Source organism: Podarcis gaigeae (assembly GCF_964106915.1).
Source record: "Podarcis gaigeae genome assembly, chromosome: 1".
In the NCBI taxonomy this organism is placed as follows: Eukaryota; Metazoa; Chordata; class Lepidosauria; order Squamata; family Lacertidae; genus Podarcis; species Podarcis gaigeae.
In genome coordinates, this window is record NC_139678.1 from 8,595,368 (window position 1) to 8,615,009 (window position 19,642).

The window sequence follows — 19,642 nt, forward strand, 5'->3', positions numbered from 1 at the left end:
CCAGTTGCTGGAAAATGCAGAAGGTTGGAAGTGATCTTGCGTTTGGATCCTGCCCGCTAGTTCCCCACGGGTCTCTGGTAGCCTGCTGTGAGGCTGCTGGACTAAATGGGCCATTGGCCTAATCCGGCTCTCCTTACGTCTCGCCAGAGCGGTGCATGCTCTGGTTATCTCTCGCTTGGACTACTGCAATGCACTCTATGTGGGGCTACCTTTGAAGGTGACCCGGAAACTGCAATTAATCCAGAATGTGGCAGCTAGACTGGTGACTGGGGGCGGCCGCCGAGACCACATAACACCAGTCCTGAAAGACCTACATTGGCTCCCAGTACGTTTCCGAGCACAATTCAAAGTGTTGGTGCTGACCTTTAAAGCCCTAAACAGCCTCGGTCCAGTATACCTGAAGGAGCGTCTCCACCCCCATTGTTCTGCCCGGACACTGAGGTCCAGCGCCGAGGGCCTTCTGGCAGTTCCCTCCCTGCGAGAAGTGAGGTTACAGGGAACCAGGCAGAGGGCCTTCTCGGTAGTGGCACCCGCCCTGTGGAACGCCCTCCCACCAGATGCCAAAGAGAAAAACAACTACCAGGCTTTTGGAAGACATCTGAAGGCAGCCCTGTTTAGGGAAGCTTTTAATGTTTAACAGACTATTGTATTTTAATATTTTGTTGGAAGCCGCCCAGAGTGGCTGGGGAAAGCCAGCCTGATGGGTGGAGTATAAATAATAAATTATTATTATTATTATTATTATTATTATTATTATTATTATTATTATTATGATGCCAGGGGTCAGCAAATTAAGGCCCGGGGGCAGGATCAGGCCCAACTGCCTTCAGGATCCGGCCCGCAGACCAACCGTGGATCAGCGTGTTCATTTGGGCTGCACCATTTCCCCCCCTGCGCCATTCCATTTCCCCCCTCTCCCTCCCACACACAACAGCGGCGCCTCCTCCCTCCTTCCTTCTCCCTGCCCTGCCTAGAGGAGGAAGCGGGCTGGGCTGAGGTGGCTGAGCGCCATTTTAAGCAGCCCCTCTCCAGAGCCAGCCCTTTCGCGCCACTCATCTTCCCTCCGCCATCACAGCCCTGGTGCTCCTGTAGGCCAGAGAGCGGAGCAGACGAGCTCCCTCTGCCTACCCACGGTGTAATTGTTAGACTTGACAATCTTTGGGCTTGACTATCCTTGGCCTTTACGACAATAAAAACATATAGAAGGTTAATAGAAATATGGTATGTTACTGCCATCAGGAACAGTGCTTTGCAATTTTTTGATATGACAATTAGATTACAGTTTTATTATATATAACGTTATGTTACCTTACAGCCAGTTACGTGTGTTTTGTGGTATTCCGAACATGGTTTTTACGTAATGAGGCAATTGTGGTGTGTGTTACCCACGAGAAGAAGCAGTGGCGGCGGCAGCCCTTGGGAAGGTAAGTGCAGCAGCTGGGGGTGGGGCTGAGGGCGAGGAGGAGGACTACTTGCCCCCCTCGCCTCTTCTTCCAGCCCCCCCCCGTGCCACTTCTCTGACCCGCCACAAGATCTGAGGGACAGCGGACCAGCCCACGGCTAAACATTTTTGCCAACCCCTGCCTTATGTCCTTATCTTCCTTTTCCTGAGCAGACCAGGGCTTGCCCAGCTCTCCCTCCCCCCTCCTCCTGGGGAATTCTGGTCCTGGGGGCCAGGAGAAACTTGGGAATGAACAGCATGGGATACTGCAGTGGTGGGGAAGAGGCCCTCCATCCCATGGGTTAGGTAAAGTCCGGTATGCATCCCGTTTGGCCCACAGAACAGGGGAGAGTTCTCTTGTGCCTGACTACCGCTTGCAGGCTTCCCACAGGCCACTGTGAGAACAGGATTGTGACCTAGACAGCCCATTGGCCTGTTGTAGCATTCAGTTATTTGAATGAATGAATTATTATTATTATTATTATTATTTATTATTATTATTTGTACCCCGCCCATCTGGCTGGGTTGCCCAGCCACTCTGGGCGGCTTCCACAGAGACCAAAAATACACTAAAATGTCGCACATTAAAAACTTCCCTCAATGAATGAATATTTCACAAAGCAGCTCAGAAACAACAAATAACAATAACATAATAGAACACCACAAATGCAACATAAATCGCGTAGAACCTTTAACAGATCATCAGTAAAACCATTGCAAATCAGCAAAACAACGGTATTCCGTGAAACACTATTAACAGATCGACTGAAAAGAACAAAGCTAAACAGCAGAACCACAACAGAAGTCATGTGATACGATTCACAGGAAACTACAGCACTCATAATCCACAAAACGGTAGTAGCAACTGTTAAGTTGTGGGCGAACATATCAGACAGCACAGCGATTCTTCCTAAGCAGCTCTTTATTGTGAGCTGGAACAGAACTAACTGAGGAGCTCAGTCAGCCTGCTTATATAGAGCTCCAGAACAATGCAACTGTTGCCATTTTCTAAAACTATCCAATCACTGAACGTCACTTTTCGATCCTTCATTTGCATAACTATCTACAGTGTCCCCCTGCTGGCCCAGGGTGAGAACTTCAGTACATAACAGCAACATTAACAAACCAGCAACCCAGAGCAAACTAAGCACTGTTGAATCCACATGCTCTCTCTCTTTCCATCCCATAACTCATAATCTTCCACTCAGTTCATCCGAAGACACTTACAAGCAGCGACGATTTTAAGTGTGTCTGCTTGATGTGCACAAACTCTCTCTTTCTCTCTCATAGCTACAGACCCAGAAGTGGCCCCAAAATGCGGCATCATACATGGGGCTCATGCGCTCTCCGCCGACATGCACAGGGGCCAGGACCCCTGCGCATACGGGGAGTTGCCTGTGCACGTGACGCACCTCTGGCAGCACCTCTGTTCAGAAGGCTCTTAGGGCTGGAAGGTGGGGCAAGGCAGGTGGAAAAAGCCATTGCCTGGTGGCCAGCATTAAATCTCGCTCTCCTTATGTTCCCATCTACTCCAATGTCCTATTTGCACAGCAGCCGGCCAGATGCCTGTGAATGCAACAGTACAGTCTCCACTTAGAGATCCCCAGCAAGCCTGGAGAAGAGGAGGTTAAGGGGTGATATGATAGCCATGTTCAAATATATAAAAGGATGTCACATAGAGGAGGGAGAAAGGTTGTTTTCTGCTGCTCCAGAGAAGCGGACACGGAGCAATGGATCCAAACTACAAGAAAGAAGATTGCACCTAAACATTAGGAAGAACTTCCTGACAGTAAGAGCTGTTCGACAGTGGAATTTGCTGCCAAGGAGTGTGGTGGAGTCTCCTTCTTTGGAGGTCTTTAAGCAGAGGCTTGACAACCATATGTCAGGAGTGCTCTGATGGTGTTTCCTGCTTGGCAGGGGGTTGGACTCGATGGCCCTTGTGGTCTCTTCCAACTCTCTGATTCTATGATTCTAAGCAGTATAGTGGGACATTCAGCCTCTGACGTGGGTGGGGGCCAGAAGATAGCCATCATGGCTAGTAGCCACTCCTCCGCGAATTTGTCCCTGTCGCTACTGCAACTTACGGGAACTGATTCCAAAGCACCATTTATCTCTGGGATTTATTTACTGATGCACTGATTAATCAATTAAATAACCCTTGCACATTCTCAAACACAGCGCCGGCGCTTTTTCAGATAGTCAAGGAGGCGGGAGAGGCAGTCGCTCGGCGGCGGAGGGCATGCTTTGCATGCGAAATGTCCTAAAGTTCGTTCCCTGGCATCTCCCGTTTAAAACATCTCGGGTGGCGAGTAATGCAAACGATTAATCTCTGCCTGAAGCCCTGGAGAGAGAGGCTGTCAGACAGAGCAGACTGTACCGGGATAGCTGAGCAATTAGTCTGAGCTGGCATGAGACGGTTTCCTATGTTTGGGGCATAATAATAGCCTCCGCGAAGCGCTGTTGCTAGGGCTGACCAGTGCTGCTTCCCTCCATCCTACTGGGAGAAGAGGAGGCACTGGTGGCAGAGCAAATCTGCTCTTTTAGCCTAGGTTTTTATTTAACGGGGATCTCAGCTGGGGGAGGCAGCAGTGTCAGGCAGAACAAATGAGAAAGGGGACTGCTTCCTTTCCAAACTGTGCAACTCCTTCACTCCCCTCATAGGAGAATCAAAGAATTGTAGAGTTGGAAGAGATACCAAGAGTAGTCTATTCCACCTTCTGCATTGCAGGAATCTCAGCTGCAGCTTCCACGACAGATAACCATCCGATTTCTGCTTAAAAACCTCCCAAGGGAGGAGAGAGAGTCCACTACCTTCCGAGGGAGTCTGTTCCACTGTCAAACAGCTCAGGAAGTTTCCCCTGATATTTAGTCAGAATCTCCTTCTTTGTAACTCGAATCCATTGGTTCGAGTCCTGCCCTCCAGAGCAGAAGAAAACAAGCTTGTTCCCTCCTCCATGTGACAGCCCTTAAGATATTGGAAGATGGCTATCATATCTCCTTTTGACCAAACTGCGGGAGGCAGTGGAAGACAGAAGTTCCTGGCGTGCTCTGGTCCATGGGGTCACGAAGAGTCGGACATGACTAAACGACTAAACAACAACAACAATCATCATATCTCCTCTCAGTCTCTCTTTTCCTGGCTAAACACCCCCAACTCCATCAACTGTTCCTCATCAGGCTTGGTTTCCAGACCATTGATCATTCTGGTCGTCCTCTACTGCACACATTCCAGCTTGTCAATATCTTTCTTGAACTGGACACAGTATTTCATGTGTGGCCTGACCAAAGTAGAAGAAGGGAAGAGAAGGAACCATTCAGAGCACAAGAAGGTAGGAGAAGCCCATAGAAGGATCCTGCAATGATACAGGTTCTGAGAACAAAAGGCCCACCAAGCTACTCCAAAGCAAGGGTGCTCTGGCATTTTGGAGAGGGGTGTTTGAGGAGAGAACACCCCATTGTCAAACATAACACTGAATTTATTTATTTTTTAAACCAAACCCTAGTCAGTATTCCATCGCCGAGGATCCTGCAAACATCCTCCTTAAACATTTATGTGATTTCCCTATTACAATGCTAAACATTATGTTTTATGTTTTATTTATGATTAATATGGACTTTCCCTCCTCCCCACTTTCATTCTGCATTCCTCGGGGGACACTGATGCTCAGAAGAATTCTATTTTGAGCAAATAAACAAGGCTACAGATTATATTTAGTGAAGAGTAAATCAATAGGATTAGCAAGGGGAAAATGCTTCCAAGGACCTATTAAGGACAAAAACAACAATGTCCAGATACAGATATAGATGATATAGATATGGATACGGCTCATACACACACACACACACACAAACCTATCAATCTATCTACCTCCCTAGCTAATTCTGGATAGCAATTATATTCCGCCAGAGAGCAATGGGGTATCAGTTTTATTTACCCTGATCATCCATGATAGGATTTATAAGCCCAACGTAACAGACCCTTCCCCACCATTCCACATTATCTCACCCCAACTGTTTAGCATCTTAAAGCTGATTAGTATGAAAACAACTGGCTATGTTGAGGGACCACAGGGGAGAGAGTTTCATAACAGCCTACTGGGGCTTACAGACTTTCCAAGGATCTGGGCTGATATGGAAAAAATCGGTTACCGATGCCATAGCAGTGGCTTCTGCAAAAAAAAAAAAAATTCAGGAAAAATAACACTGCTCATATTGCACCTGGTATAAGCGGTCAGGAAAGTGTTTTGTTTCGGTTTTTTATTAAGATTAATTTGTGCATATTTTTAATCCCTTGCTTGATTTGCAATGATCCTTTTGTGACAATTATCTCTGGTTGAAACAAATACATTAATTAACAAGCTAACTAGTTTTTAAAATATTTCCTGAAGAATTCTGGATAATTGCGAAAGACTCTCGTTTTATTTACCCACAATATCTCCATCCCCTCTTCCCCAATCCCTGCACTGATGTTTCCCAATATTGTGGCCTCCAGATTTTACTAGACTACAACTCCCATCATTCCTGATAGGCCTGGGCGATATAGAATCATAGAGTTGGAAGAGACCACAAGGGCCATCGAGTCCAACCCCCTGCCAAGCAGGAACACCATCAGAGCACTCCTGACATATGGTTGTCAAGCCTCTGCTTAAAGACCTCCAAAGAAGGAGACTCCACCACACTCCTTGGCAGCAAATTCCACCGTCAAACAGCTCTTACTGTCAGGAAGTTCTTCCTAATGTTTAGGTGGAATCTTCTTTCTTGTAGTTTGGAACCATTGCTCCGTGTCCGCTTCTCTGGAGCAGCAGAAAACAACCTTTCTCCCTCCTCTATGTGACATCCTTTTATATATTTGAACATGGCTATCATATCACCCCTTAACCTCCTCTTCTCCAGGCTAATATCGAGAAACAAGCTGCAACCGGGTGCTGGAGGCAAAGGGACTCAGAAGCCACGGTGGTTTCACCAGCAATATACCACTGAATGAAACCGCCATCGCGATTGGTCCCTCACACCAGCGAAGAGAAACAAGGTCTTGTTCCTCCCGCCACGTCTTTAAACTGCTCGGCTGAGGAGAGCGCTGGTGTCTTCCAGACATCGTCCCATCAGCCCCAGCCAGCATGACCAATGGTTAGAGATGATTGGAGCTGAAAGCCAACAACATCTGCAGCGAATGGAGGAACGTGACACATGGTACCCATTGCTGGTGGCAAATTATTATTACTATTATTATTATTATTATTATTAAAATTTGTACCCGCTGCCCTATACCCGCATGTCTCAGGGCAGTTCTCAATATAAAATCACAATATGAAAACACGAAACACATAATAAAAATAAAAACAAGAACAACCCAATAACCCCCTTCCCTCTTAATAAGAATAAATAATAATAATAACTATTAAATAGTAATAATTTTATTATTTATACCCCGCCCATCTGACTGGGGTTTCCCCAGTCACTATGGGTGGCTTCCAGCAGAATATAAAAAATATCATAAAACGTCAAACATTAAAAACTTCCCGATACAGCCGCTGCCTTCAGATGTCTTCTAGAAGTTGTGTACAGTGGTACCTCAGGTTAAGTACTTAATTCGTTCCAGAGGTCCGTAGTTAACCTGAAATTGTTCTTAACCTGAAGCACCACTTTAGCTAATGGGACCTCCTGCTGCTGCCGTGCTGCCGCCGCATGATTTCTGTTCTCATCCTGAAGCAAAGTTCTTAACCTGAAGCACTATTTCTGGGTTAGCGGAGTCGGTAACCTGAAGCGTATGTAACCTGAAGTGTATGTAACCCGAGGTACCACTGTAGTTCTTTATCTGACTGACATCTGATAGGAGGGCATTCTACAGAGAGGGTGCCACTACTGAGAAGGCTCTCTGCCTGGTTCCCCGTAACCTCACTTCTTGCAGTGAGGGAACCGACAGAAGACCCTTGGGTCTGGACCTCAGTATCCGGGCTAAATGATGGGAGTAGAGAAGCCGAGGCCATTTAGGGCTTTAAAGGTCAGCACCAACATTCTGAATTGTGCTCGGAAATGTACTGGGAGCAAGTGAAGATCCTTTAGGACCGGTGTAACATGGTCCCAGTGGCCACTCCCAGTCAACAGTATAAGTGCAGCATTCTGGATTAGTTGCAGTTTCCTAATGTGATTTGGAACAAGAAGCTCTGCCCTTTGCCAACCTTGGACTCAATTCTGTTGCCCTCGGACTTGACCTCCCTTCGCTTCTTGGCAGCTGAAGTGAAAATACTGAATCACAGCAGTCAACATCTTGCGAGCATCTTGTCATGCAGCGATGCACACACAGCTCAGATGGGGCTGCCTCACCAGCACAGCAACACGTTGCAACACCAGACAGAGAATTGTGATTGACGAGAGCTTCATTGCTTCCTGAGCGACAGCTTTGTCACCATGCTGAGAGCCCCACAGCAGAGCGGAGAAGGCCAATCTCGTCCGAGAGGCGAGTGTGTGTTGGTCGGTGTCTGTCGCAAGAGGAAGGGCGCCAAAGTTCAAGAATGGTTGTAAGTGGTTTCAGAGCACTCTGCCAGGGGGTCCAAAAAAACAACAACCCAAACTCACCCATCAATCATCTCATGTCACTGGGTGATGAGCTGGTGCCACAGTTTTTGAGCAGGGACTTCAATTGTGCTTGGTGCAGCTTTGCCAGAGTGTTCCCGGAAAGGAATCCCTGTCGGTCAACTTTTGTAGGTCAAAACTGGCCTGTGGGGTCGGAGTAAGTAAAGATCTGGGCTGCTGGGATGAAATGGTTCCCTATTCCTGCTGTAAGGACATAAATGAAATTGCGTACACAGCCACAACAAAGAGGGCACATTGTGAGTGCTCCCACAAGATGACTGCATTATCTATCTATCTATCTATCTATCATCTATCTATCTATCTATCTATCTGTATCACAGGATGGCATTCACGCTCTTCCACTCCCTGGTAGGTCAGGTGCCAGCCAAAAACTTGCCTCTATAACTAGGTCTTCACTGATTGGGTCTGTGTTGCTCCTGGGAGGGAGGGAGGAAGTCAAATGACACCGATGGTTGGTTCAGAGAAAGAGTTCTTTATTTCTGCTCTCTGGAGCAGCAGAAAGGCACTTGCGTGGTCAGTCCACAGCAAGTCCAAAGAAATGAGAAATTTCATGCAGTATATATATCCTCCAGGCACCCTCTCCCCCCTCCCCCAGGAATCCAGCCACATCAGCTTATACACGCAGGTTGACATCACAGATGTTCCTGCTCCGGTACTCTTAACCAAGAAATGCCTTCTTGGAGAAGGAAGAAAGGGGGGAGGGGATTGGGTCCTGTCAGGGAACTGCCATCGGAGCCAGAGGCGAAGGGAAGGCTCCAGAGGGATGCCGGAGAGGGTCCCAGTAGGGAGAGAGGCAGCCCATCTGCTGGGGAAGGAAATCAGCGTAGCACCAGTGGAGAAGGGGGGCAGATGGGGGAATCGGCGAGGGGGCTCCAGGACTCCTCACCGGAGACCAGCGGGGAGAGCACGGGTCCTCCGCTGCCCACACCCTCCCTGCGCAGAAGACTTCCGCGCAGGGAGAGTAGGAGGAGACTCGGCGTCAAATAACTTCTTTGCTGGAAGAAGTTCAAGAAACGCCCACTGACGGATTCTGCCAGCGTCTGAGACAGCCACGGGTGAGAGGCTGTCCAGACAGAAAGGGTTCACCCAGGTAACCTAGCCAGGAGTGGCGACAATTTACGCACGAGCAACCCCTAGAACCATTACAGGTCCTGTTTCAAACTGACTGCACAGAAACCCATTCCTTCAAAACTACCTGTGTGTGTGGTGCTTTAGAAGTGGGTGAGATGTTCTTCATGAATTAATTTCCCCACCTTGGTTTTAATATAGCAATGTGAAGGGTGGGGAGAGAATGGCCTCTTTCTTTTCTTTTTCTTTGTTTGTTTCTTTCAAGTTGCTTTGGATTGTCCTGTCTGTTCATTACTGTACATGGAATAGCACTGTTGGGTAAATATACCTGATCAAATAAAGCAGAGTTATTTACTGGAGCAGATACTGAAAATAACTTCTATGGGGCTGTTAGCTCTAGAAAGGGGGGGGGGGAGAGAGAGATAATGCTGGGTATTATTTCTTAGTATCTCACATTTTCATGAGCCGTTTGGTTTTACAAGCTCAGAAGAAAGCAAAACAACATAACATTAAGTCTCCATTAAAACATTTTAAGGCAATTGGAGAAGTCTGATGAGCTGCGGTGAATCAAATCTCACACAGAAGGGCGATATGCTCATGGGAGCTCATTGGAGCTCATCATAAGCGATATTGTATTGCTTTATTTATTTATTAACTATATCCGCACGCCAGCTCATGACACAAAGTCCTCTGAGCAGCTTATAATAAACTGGTATCAACAACAAATTAAAATGCAGAACAGGCCATAAAATCGAAACCCAACCTAAATACAAGGTAAACAAGAATCACAGCAATCTCAAAGCCTCTCATATTTACAAACTGAGAGGATCGGACTATGTGAGCCATCCAACCTCTGCTTCAAAATCTCCAAGGAAGGAGAGTCCACAAACTCCCGAGGGAGGCATACAGCTTTGTGTCCAACTGGTACACACCCCAGAACTTCTTGTTGAAATCCTGTAACTTTCCATGTAACCAATGTTTGGAGGAGGGGATTTGTCCCACTTTTGGTGCACAAGAGTTCCTCTCCAGATGGCAATTGTTATGTACTGAAGTTCTCACCCTGGGCCAGCAGGGGGATACTGTAGATAGTTATGCAAATAAGGGATTGAAAGTGACGTTCAGTGATTGGATAGTTTTAGAAAATTGTTACAGTTACGTTGTACTGGAGCTCTATATAAGCAGGCTGGCTGAACCCTTCAGTTCAGTTCTGTTCTGGCCTGTGAATAAACAAGAGCTGTTTGAAGAATCGCTGTGTCGTCTGATATGTTCACCCACAACTTAAAACCAATGATGCTGTAAAACTGGAGAAGAATTGCAGAACGACAAATAAAGTGGAATGGTTGTGGATAATCCAGTATAACTCCACCATTTCTTGCATCAGCAACACGTTGCAGAATGCAAACCACCATGAATCTGGAGCAGCCCATTGGAAACCTATTATCTTATACTGGGTCAGACTGCCAATGCATCTAGCTCACTACTGCAAGGAAAGGAACAGGAAGCTGGCTATCTTTCCAAGTGCTATTCCACATGTCCCGTGACATTGCTGATCTTCCTCCTGTGTATTAGCTGCCACCTCTGATGGCTTTTCTCGCCACATGCCTCATCCCCCCCCCTCTGCCATCTACTATCGGGCGAGCATGTCAGCTGCTGGGCAGGACCACAAGCGCACACTGAGAAGAAGCATCCGGGAAACAGCAATTAATGTGGCCATCATTAATATGTCCGTTGGGTCAATAAATCAGAGGATTAAACTTCCTTCCCACAGATCCACTGCAAGGTCAAAGGTGGGGTAGAGGAAGGTTGGGGAAAGGGTGGCAATTCAATTCTAGTTCGAGTGGCTTACACAAACCAGCTTGTTGATGTCAGATGTAATGGCAAACCATGGTTTCTATGAAAGTAGAAGCAGCAACGTTAAGTATGGGTGAGTGCAATGTCTGTTGTAAGAGGCAAGAAGTGATAATAGCAGCAAAATAAAGCTTAGTGTAGAGCAGACCCTGGTCTGGAATCCAGGTTTTTATAGTTCACGCAAACCACAGTTTACTGATTTCAGGTGCAATGACAAACCACAGTTTCTATGAAAGGAGAATATAACATTAGAGCAGTCAGTGCAAAGAGAGAGGGAAAGACAGGGTGATGGCCACAGTGTTCATTCATGTTACGCAAAAACAAACCACCCCCCAGTGTTTCATTGATGATCGGCAGATCTATCAAGATACTAACAATCCACGTATATTATAATTGGATTGGAAAAGCATTCTGCGTACTTAACAGTGGTACATTTCTGAGGGTGCAGCTTGACGTATGTCAGAGCAAAAGGAGGGGAGAAGATGCACCTTTTAAAATTCTGTGCAAATATTAAAAGGTCCACGTATCCCATCCTCCTTTGCTTCCGATTCCTCTACTCAGGAGGTCTGCCTCCCAGACTTGATGGCTACAGCTGCAGGCTGAGGATGCAATTATTCCTCTGTGTGCTTTGACCCCCACAGTGTCTCTTTCCTCCCACCCCTGCACAGAGGCGCTGCAAAGATTATCCTGGCAGATAATCTTGGCAGACAAGGGGACTGGGGCTGCTGACCTGGATAACAGGGAATTGTCAATTCAGCTTTGCAAGGTGCCTGCCGGTCTCCCTACATCTGCCTCTGCATCCTTTGCTGCCGTGAGTAGCAACCCTCCCCACTTAAAACCAAAGGCTGGGAGCAATTCCTTCTCTGCTGCGATTGTGCTGCAACTGGATTTGAATTGTGGTCCAAAGATTTGGAGAGCAGCAGGTGGAGTAAGGAAGGCAGAAACCAAACCCATTTCCTTCTGTGTCACCCTCCCTAAAGGAAGACGACTAAACTCATTTGCAGCAACAAGCAAGCCGTATGCCAAAAAACCAAACAGCGTGGCTATGTTTAGTCTGTGGGGTGGAGGGTGGGAATAGATGTTGCTTTCAAGCCTTTAAAAGATGAAAAAGCTGCTCCTGGAAACGCGTCCTGTTGTCTCCCCTGGTAACTGCTGCCTCTCATGCGAACCCTGGAATCAAAACTTAAAATTCTTCACTATTGCTCTCTCCCTCTCCCTGCCCCCTGCACTACCCCCAATGCTATATACCATACTTTTCCGTCTATAAGATGCCCCCATGTATAAGACACCCCCCTATTTTTGGAGACTCAGATTTAAGAAAATGGGGGGAGATGTATCCATCTATAAGATGCCCCCAATTTTTGACAATATTTTTTAGGGGGGAAACCTAGTCTTATACATGGAAAACTACAGTAATTATTTATTATTATTATTATTATTATTATTAATTTCTACCCCGACCACTGTGAGCGGAACATTTCAACGGAACATTAGAAACACGATAAAAATTCAAACATTAAAAACAGGCATCCCCAAAGTTGGCCCTCCAGATGTTCTGGGACTACAAGTCCCATCATCCCTAGCTAACAGGACCAGTGGTCAGAGATGATGGGAATTGTAGTCCCAAAACATCTGGAGGGCCGAGTTTGGGGATGCCTGATTAAAAACTTCCCTAAACATGATATATTCATATTCACCTTGTATTCAACCCAAACCTACCCACCCATTGCTAGAATATTGGACACTGCTTAAGTTAGATTAGACCACACAGCATGATGCAAAAGGAAGTTACCAAAAAAAGACAAATAGAGCCTATTATTTCTGCGGTTTAATAGGAAGCCCTTTCGTGGGAGCCCAGGAAACAAGGAATGCCATCACTCCATCTATTTTACTATGTACAGTGGTACCTTGGTAGTCAAACGGCTTGGCTCCTGAACAAATCGGCTCCCGAACGCTGCAAACCTGGAAGTGAGTGTTCTGGTTTGTGAATGTTTTTCGACGTGGCTTCCACTTGAGTGCAGGAAGTTCCTGCAGCCAATCGGAGGCCACGCCTTGGTTTTCGAACGGTTCCGCGAGTCGAACGGACTCCTGGAACGGATTAAGTTTGAGAACCAAGGTTCCACTGTCTTTTTGTGTCTTTTTAAAAGCTTTTATTTATACTTTTCAAGTTTATACATTTCATTAGTTTTACAATCAACATTTCAAAGTTTGACTTCCTTCCCCCCCCCCTTTCTGCGGTTCCTTAAAGTTATTATTTAATATCTTCTGCATATCCAAATTCATTTAATTATCTACTTTAAATATATACTCTTATGAAACTGCAGGTTGTTACAATAATGCTGCTAATGTTTTTATCTGTTTGCAATTTACCTGTAAATATTCAATAAACTATTTCTATTGTTTTATAAAAAGTTTGTTATCTTGACTTCTTATTCTTCCGGTAAGTTTTGCCATTTCCACATATTCCATAAGTTTTTGTAGCCATTCTTCCTTTGCTGGGACATCTGCATCTTTCCACTTTGGGGCAAGTTGCATTTTTGCTGCTGTAGTAGCATACATAAATAAATTTCTATAAAATTACATATTTTGTGTTTTTACCTTGTATTTTTGTAAGAGCCAGTGTGGCCTAATGGACTGAATGTTGGACTATGACCTGGGAGACCAGGGTTCGAATTCCCACTCAGCCATGAAGCTCATTGGGTAACCTTGGACCAGCCGCCATCTCATAGCCCAAGGATGAACTGGGGAGGCGGAAAATCATGTACAACACCACCTTGAGCTTCTTGGTGGAAAACACGGTAAATAAATGTATTTTTTAAAAAAAAAATTACCGTATTTTTTGCTCTATAAGACTCACTTTTTCCCTCCTAAAAAGTATGGGGAAATGTGTGTGCGTCTTATGGAGCGAATGCAGGCTGCGCAGCTATCCCAGAAGCCAGAACAGCAAGTGGGATTGCTGCTTTCGCTGCGCAGTGATCCCTCTTGCTGTTCTGGCTTCTGGGATTCAGAATTTTTTTTTTCCTCCTCCAAAAACTAGGTGTGTCTTGTGGTCTGGTGCGTCTTATAGAGCGAAAAATATGGTAGATGCTTTGAACTGTCCTGAGCTCTACGGAGAAAGGGGAAGTATACCATTTTAATAAATAATTACCGGTATCTAGTTCCATACTGCCACCACCAACTGGGAGAGGGGCTTCAGGGCTTCAGGCCAGAGGATTTTCCAGTGCTGTTTGGCAATGACGGGGTTTGAACCTGGAAATTTCTGCACAGAAAGTCAATGTTCTACGGCGCCTTCCTTTGCCATACTGAATTTTACAGAGTTGCCGCTGACACAGCAGCTTGCTATTGAGCCAGGATTAAGGAATCTCTGGAGGGGCTGTGGATAATAACGGTATTCTTGTAAAATGATAAATTAAGCCTTCCTACATGGGCCAGGGGTGGGAGGGAACACGAGCTATAGCTTAAGTCCCCATGGAGATTGTCTGCAGCGGTTTGCATGCCCAGAGCATCACTAACGTGACAGCCCTGGGCTTTCTAAGGTCCTGTGCATGCCAGGTTGGAAGGAAGCCCCACTGAATTCAGCGGCGCTTACTTCTGAGTAAACATGCCCTGGGTTGCACGGTTGAGCACAGCAAAACCTTCTCATTAAGCTGAGGGAGGCGGACGTTTCGGGTTTTGCATGTTGCAACAGGTAAGAAATGGTTAGTTATTCAATTACCGTATTTTTCGCCCTATAGGACGCACTTTTCCCCCTCCAAAAATGAAGGGGAAATGTGTGTGTGTCCTATGGGGCGAATGCAGGCTTTTGCTGAAGCCTGGAGAGAGAGAGGCGTCAGTGCGCACCAACCCCTCTCACTCTCCAGGCTTCAGGAAGCTATCCGCAAGCCTTGTGTGCCCGGGGGGAGTTCCCGCAGGCTCACAAGGCTTGCGAGCGGCAGCCTGAAGCGTGGAGCATGGGGCGCCCTCTGGAGGACGCCCCGTGCGTCACGCAGGTGTCGGCAAGCCTTGCGCACCCGGGGGAACTCCCTCCCGGGCGCGCAAGGCTTGCAGATAGCAGCCTGTTCTGGGGGCTGGGGTCGGGGGAAGCTCGGGCTTCCCCCGCCCCAGCCCCACGGCGGGGGGGGGGGGGAATAATTTTTTTTTATTCATTTCCCCCCCAAAAAACGAGGTGCGTCCTATGGGCCAGTGCATCCTATAGGGCGAAAAATACGGTAAGTATTTTATTTCTTTTGGGAATAATTTTTATTTGATTTTACAAGTTAGAATTATAACAATACAAAATACATATCCCCATTTAGAGATTTCTATGAATCTCAAGACTTCCTACCCTCCCTTCCATTGGTCCTATTATCAACCTTTTTCATAATCCATATTATATCTTTCTCCATATTGTCCATGGTATTTGCTACATTACAAGTGTTATTAGAATCCTGCTAATAGTTTCATCTGCCAACAGTGGTCTCCTAGATAAGTTATTTTAAAAAATCCCATTCTTTATTAAAGTTTTTGTCTTCTTGGTTCCTGAGCTTTCCTTGCCATTTTAAGCTTTGTTGTATTTCTACAGCCAGGAGCGGGACTCGTGGGTTTTCCTACGACAGGAGTCAAAATTATTATTTTAGTAATATTATTTCTTACGTCTGTAAGTCGCCTTATGGGTGGGAAGTCTCTGAAAGAGAGGCTTAAGATAAAATGCAACAGATAAGAACAATGAAAACCAGAGCACTTAAAACAACGTACAGTGGTACTTCTGGTTGCGAACAGGATCCATTCCAGAGGCCCATTCGCAACATGAAAAGAGCGCAACCCGCAGCGGTGCGTCTGCGCACACGCAGGTTGCGGTTCGCCGCTCCTGTGCATGCACGTGACATCATTTTGCGCTTCTGCGCATGTGCGAACGGCGAAACCGGAAAGAACCCCTGAAAGAACGTAACATGAAGCGGACGTAACATGAGGTATGACTGTAGTGTAACATCAAACAGCTAAAATTGTTAACTAGACTGGTTTCTGGCACTATTTATTTATTTAACAGGATTTCTGTACCGCTCAATAATCTAAAATCTCTAAGTGTATAGTATAAAACACTACACTAAAAAGCATAGCATAAAATACTATGCACATTGTTTTGGGAGCTGGGGGTGGAACCATGTGCTGTTCCTGCCCCCAAGGAAGGAGCAATACGGGACATGCACACTGGCCAAAAGGCTTGTTCATATTGATCCCTAAGACTCACACGGGTCAGCAAACATTTTTAGCAGGGGGTTGGTCCACTGTCCCTCAGACCTTGTGAGGTGCCAGACTAAGGGGGGGGAATGAACAAATTCCTATGCCCCACAAATAACCCAGAGATGCATTTTAAATAAAAGCACACTGTCAGGGAACTGCCATCGGAGCCAGGAGTGGAGGTAAGGCTCCCCAGCGATGCCGGAGAAGGGCCAAGCAGGGAGAGAGGGGCCACTTCCTTTGAGGAAGGAAATCAGGAAGAAAGGGGAGCAGGGAAGGACTTCAGAGAGATGGCTCCAAGACTCTTCCACAGAAACCAGCGGGGAGAGCCCAGGACCTCCGCTGGCCACGCCCACTCTGCGCAGAAAACTTCCGCGCAGAGAGGCCAGGCGGAGACTTGGCGTCAAAGAACTTTTATGCTGGAAGAAGTTCAGGAAACGCCCACTGACGGATTCTGCCAGTGACTGACACAGCCGCGGAGTAAGGGCTGTGCAGCCGGGGAAAGGTTTAACCAGGCAACTTTGCCAAGAGTAGCGGCAACTTACGCACGAGCAACCCCAATTCCCATTACACACACATTCTACTCATGTAAATACACCAGGCAGGCCCCACAAATAACCCAGAGATGCATTTTGAATAAAAGGACACATTCTACTCATGTAAAAACATGCTGATTCCTGGACCATCCGCAGGCCAGATTTAGAAGGCGATTGGGCCAGATCTGGCCCCCGGGCCTTAGGTTGCCTACCCATGCCTAAGAGAGACCAGAAATTATTTAGGTATGCAACTACAGCAGCAAGGACTTTATTAGCCCAGAAATGGAAGCAACAGGAATTACCAACGATTGAAGGGCGGCAGACGAAGATGATAGAATATGCAGAGCTGGCAAAGCTGACTGGGAAAATCTGAAACCAGCATGATCAAGCTTTCCAGAAAGACTGGGGTAAATTTATACAATATTTGAAGGACAATGGTAAACAATTAACAATGCTAGCAGGACTGACTTAAGAAGACTTGTGATGATGACAATGCTACCTTTTTACATATTCTTTAAAATGCGTAATTGAAAATAGTGTAATGTAATCAGGAAGAAAGGGGAATGCAAAATAAAAAATTAAAGAAACCCTGAGACGGGGGGGGGGGGAGTCAACTAGCTCATAGGAGCAAAAACATAGTGAAAAAGGAGGAAGTATTTATATATTGTAAAATAAAAACTTAATAAAAAATATTATAAAAAATAATAAAAAGAGATAACTTTCAAAAAGGGGGGGAGAAAGTCTTGTTCAAATCATGGGATATGATCCACAGTTTCATCATCACATGGTAGCAAATTAACCGCTGCATATTTAAAATGTGTTTTTTTGGGGGGGTATTGGGTTGCTGTTTTTATTTTGATTATGTATTTTGTGGTTTTATCTTTTGAAATTATTCTGTGAACCACCCCAAGAGCTCCGGGTATAGGGCAGTATATAAATTAAATATGTTATTATTATCAACAACAACAACAACAACAACATTTCTCAATGACGGGCACTGAGGTCCTCCTCTGAGGGCCTTCTGGTGGTTCCCTACCCACGAGAAGTGAAGTCAGGAAACCAGGCAGAGGGCCTTCTCAGTGGTGGCACCCTCCCTGTGGAACGCCCTCCAACCAGATGTCAAGGAAATAAACAACTACCTGACTTTTAGAAGACATCTGTATGGGGAAATTTTTAATGTGTGATGTTTCACTATGTTTTTTATATTTTGCTGGCAGCCGCCCAGAGTGGCTGGACCAGCCTAGTCAGATGGGGGGCATATAAATAAGAAAATTGTTGTTGTTGTTGTTGTTTTGAGGCCAGGAACGTGTTCTTTGCTGCCTGTTATAAAAGTTGCCAAACACTGAATAAAGTTCTGTTGCTGTTCAGAAACCAAGGAGGTTGTAGAAAGCCTTGGATGTGTCAGTCCAGAGACACTGGAAGTCCTTACTTATTTGCGCCAGGAAATGAATTCCAGGGAACAGCATTAATATTTATGGCAACATTGTTTTTAACCATCCCTGTATAAAAATAAATAACAGAACCTAGGTCCAGATGGCGTGCTGAGTGGCATGAACACAGAGAACACACTCCAGCATCGCTCTTGCTGGTGAATAATCTTCATGAATTTACTGGATCTGCCTCAGACTGCTTCTTATTCTTCGCCTTCCCACCAAACAAAAAAAAAACAATTTCATTACATTATTATTAACAATATTTTTTGGCAAGCCAAACTGCCACTCTCTGAGAAAGGAGCCATGCATCTGACAGAAGCCGTGATGTTTTGCTGTCCGTTTAAATTAGACGGCTGTTAGGATGAGATGCACTCTTAACCATTTTTGCAACGGGCCATACGGAAGGAACAGGTGTGAACTCTCCCGACTTTTCACAGCTCAGATTCTCGACTGAAATATTTAAGCGCCTACGCATTAAATCAAATGTTCCCTCTGGTTTGCGACGCAATGCCCGTCACAGAGCTCAGGATAGGAGCAGAATAAATGTGCGGGGGGGGGGGGCGAGTCCAACACTGCAGCGCTTGCTGCTCCCCATCCTCACGTAAACCCATTTTACTCCTAATGAATTTCAGTAAATACACACCCTGGCAAAATTGAACCAGTGCATATACCGAATTGCATGTGTTGATTTATGCAAATTTAGTATCAGTCGCTGGCTTCCTGCAAGGTTGCACTGGAGGGCTGTCAGGATATTTGACAGCGTCCTCTATCTGAAAAAGGACGCAGGTGGCGCTGTGGGTTAAAGCCTCAGCGCCTAGGACTTGCCGATCGAAAGGTCGGCGGTTCGAATCCCTGCGGCGGGGTGCGCTCCCGCTGCTCGGTCCCAGCGCCTGCCAACCTAGCAGTTCAAAAGCACCTCCGGGTGCAAGTAGATAAATAGGGACCGCTTACCAGCGGGAAGGTAAACGGCGTTTCCGTGTGCAGCTCTGGCTCGCCAGAGCAGCGATGTCACGCTGGCCACGTGACCCGGAAGTGTCTCCGGACAGCGCTGGCCCCTGGCCTCTTAAGTGAGATGGGCGCACAATCCCAGAGTCTGTCAAGACTGGCCCATACGGGCAGGGGTACCTTTACCTTTACCTTTACTCTATCTGAAAGGCTGTCTGGTTTAAAAGGTACAGAACCTAGGAAGGGAGAGCCCCAGAGTCCATAAAGTAACCATACAGTGGAATCCCATACATATCTACTCAGAAGTAAGCCCCACTGAATTCAATGGGACTCACTCCCAGGACCGCAGCCTTAAAATCTTCTGCCTCGTGACAAGGAAGAGTCTTGCGGTGCCTTAAAGGTAAAGGTAAAGGGACCCCTGACCATTAGGTCCAGTCGTAACAGAGTCTGGGGTTGCGGTGCTCATCTCGCTTTATTGGCTGAGGGAGCCGGCATACAGCTTCCAGGTCATGTGGACAGAATGACTAAGCCGCTTCTGGTGAACCAGAGCAGCGCATGGA

General features: G+C 46.3%; 1 protein-coding gene across 3 annotated transcripts in view; it reads right to left on the minus strand.

Annotated features, from left to right (window-relative positions):
- The window catches only part of RTN1 (reticulon 1), a 139,466-nt gene that overhangs the window by 115,763 nt on the left and 4,061 nt on the right, over positions 1 to 19,642 (minus strand). The gene's annotated exons all lie outside the window — the stretch shown is intronic.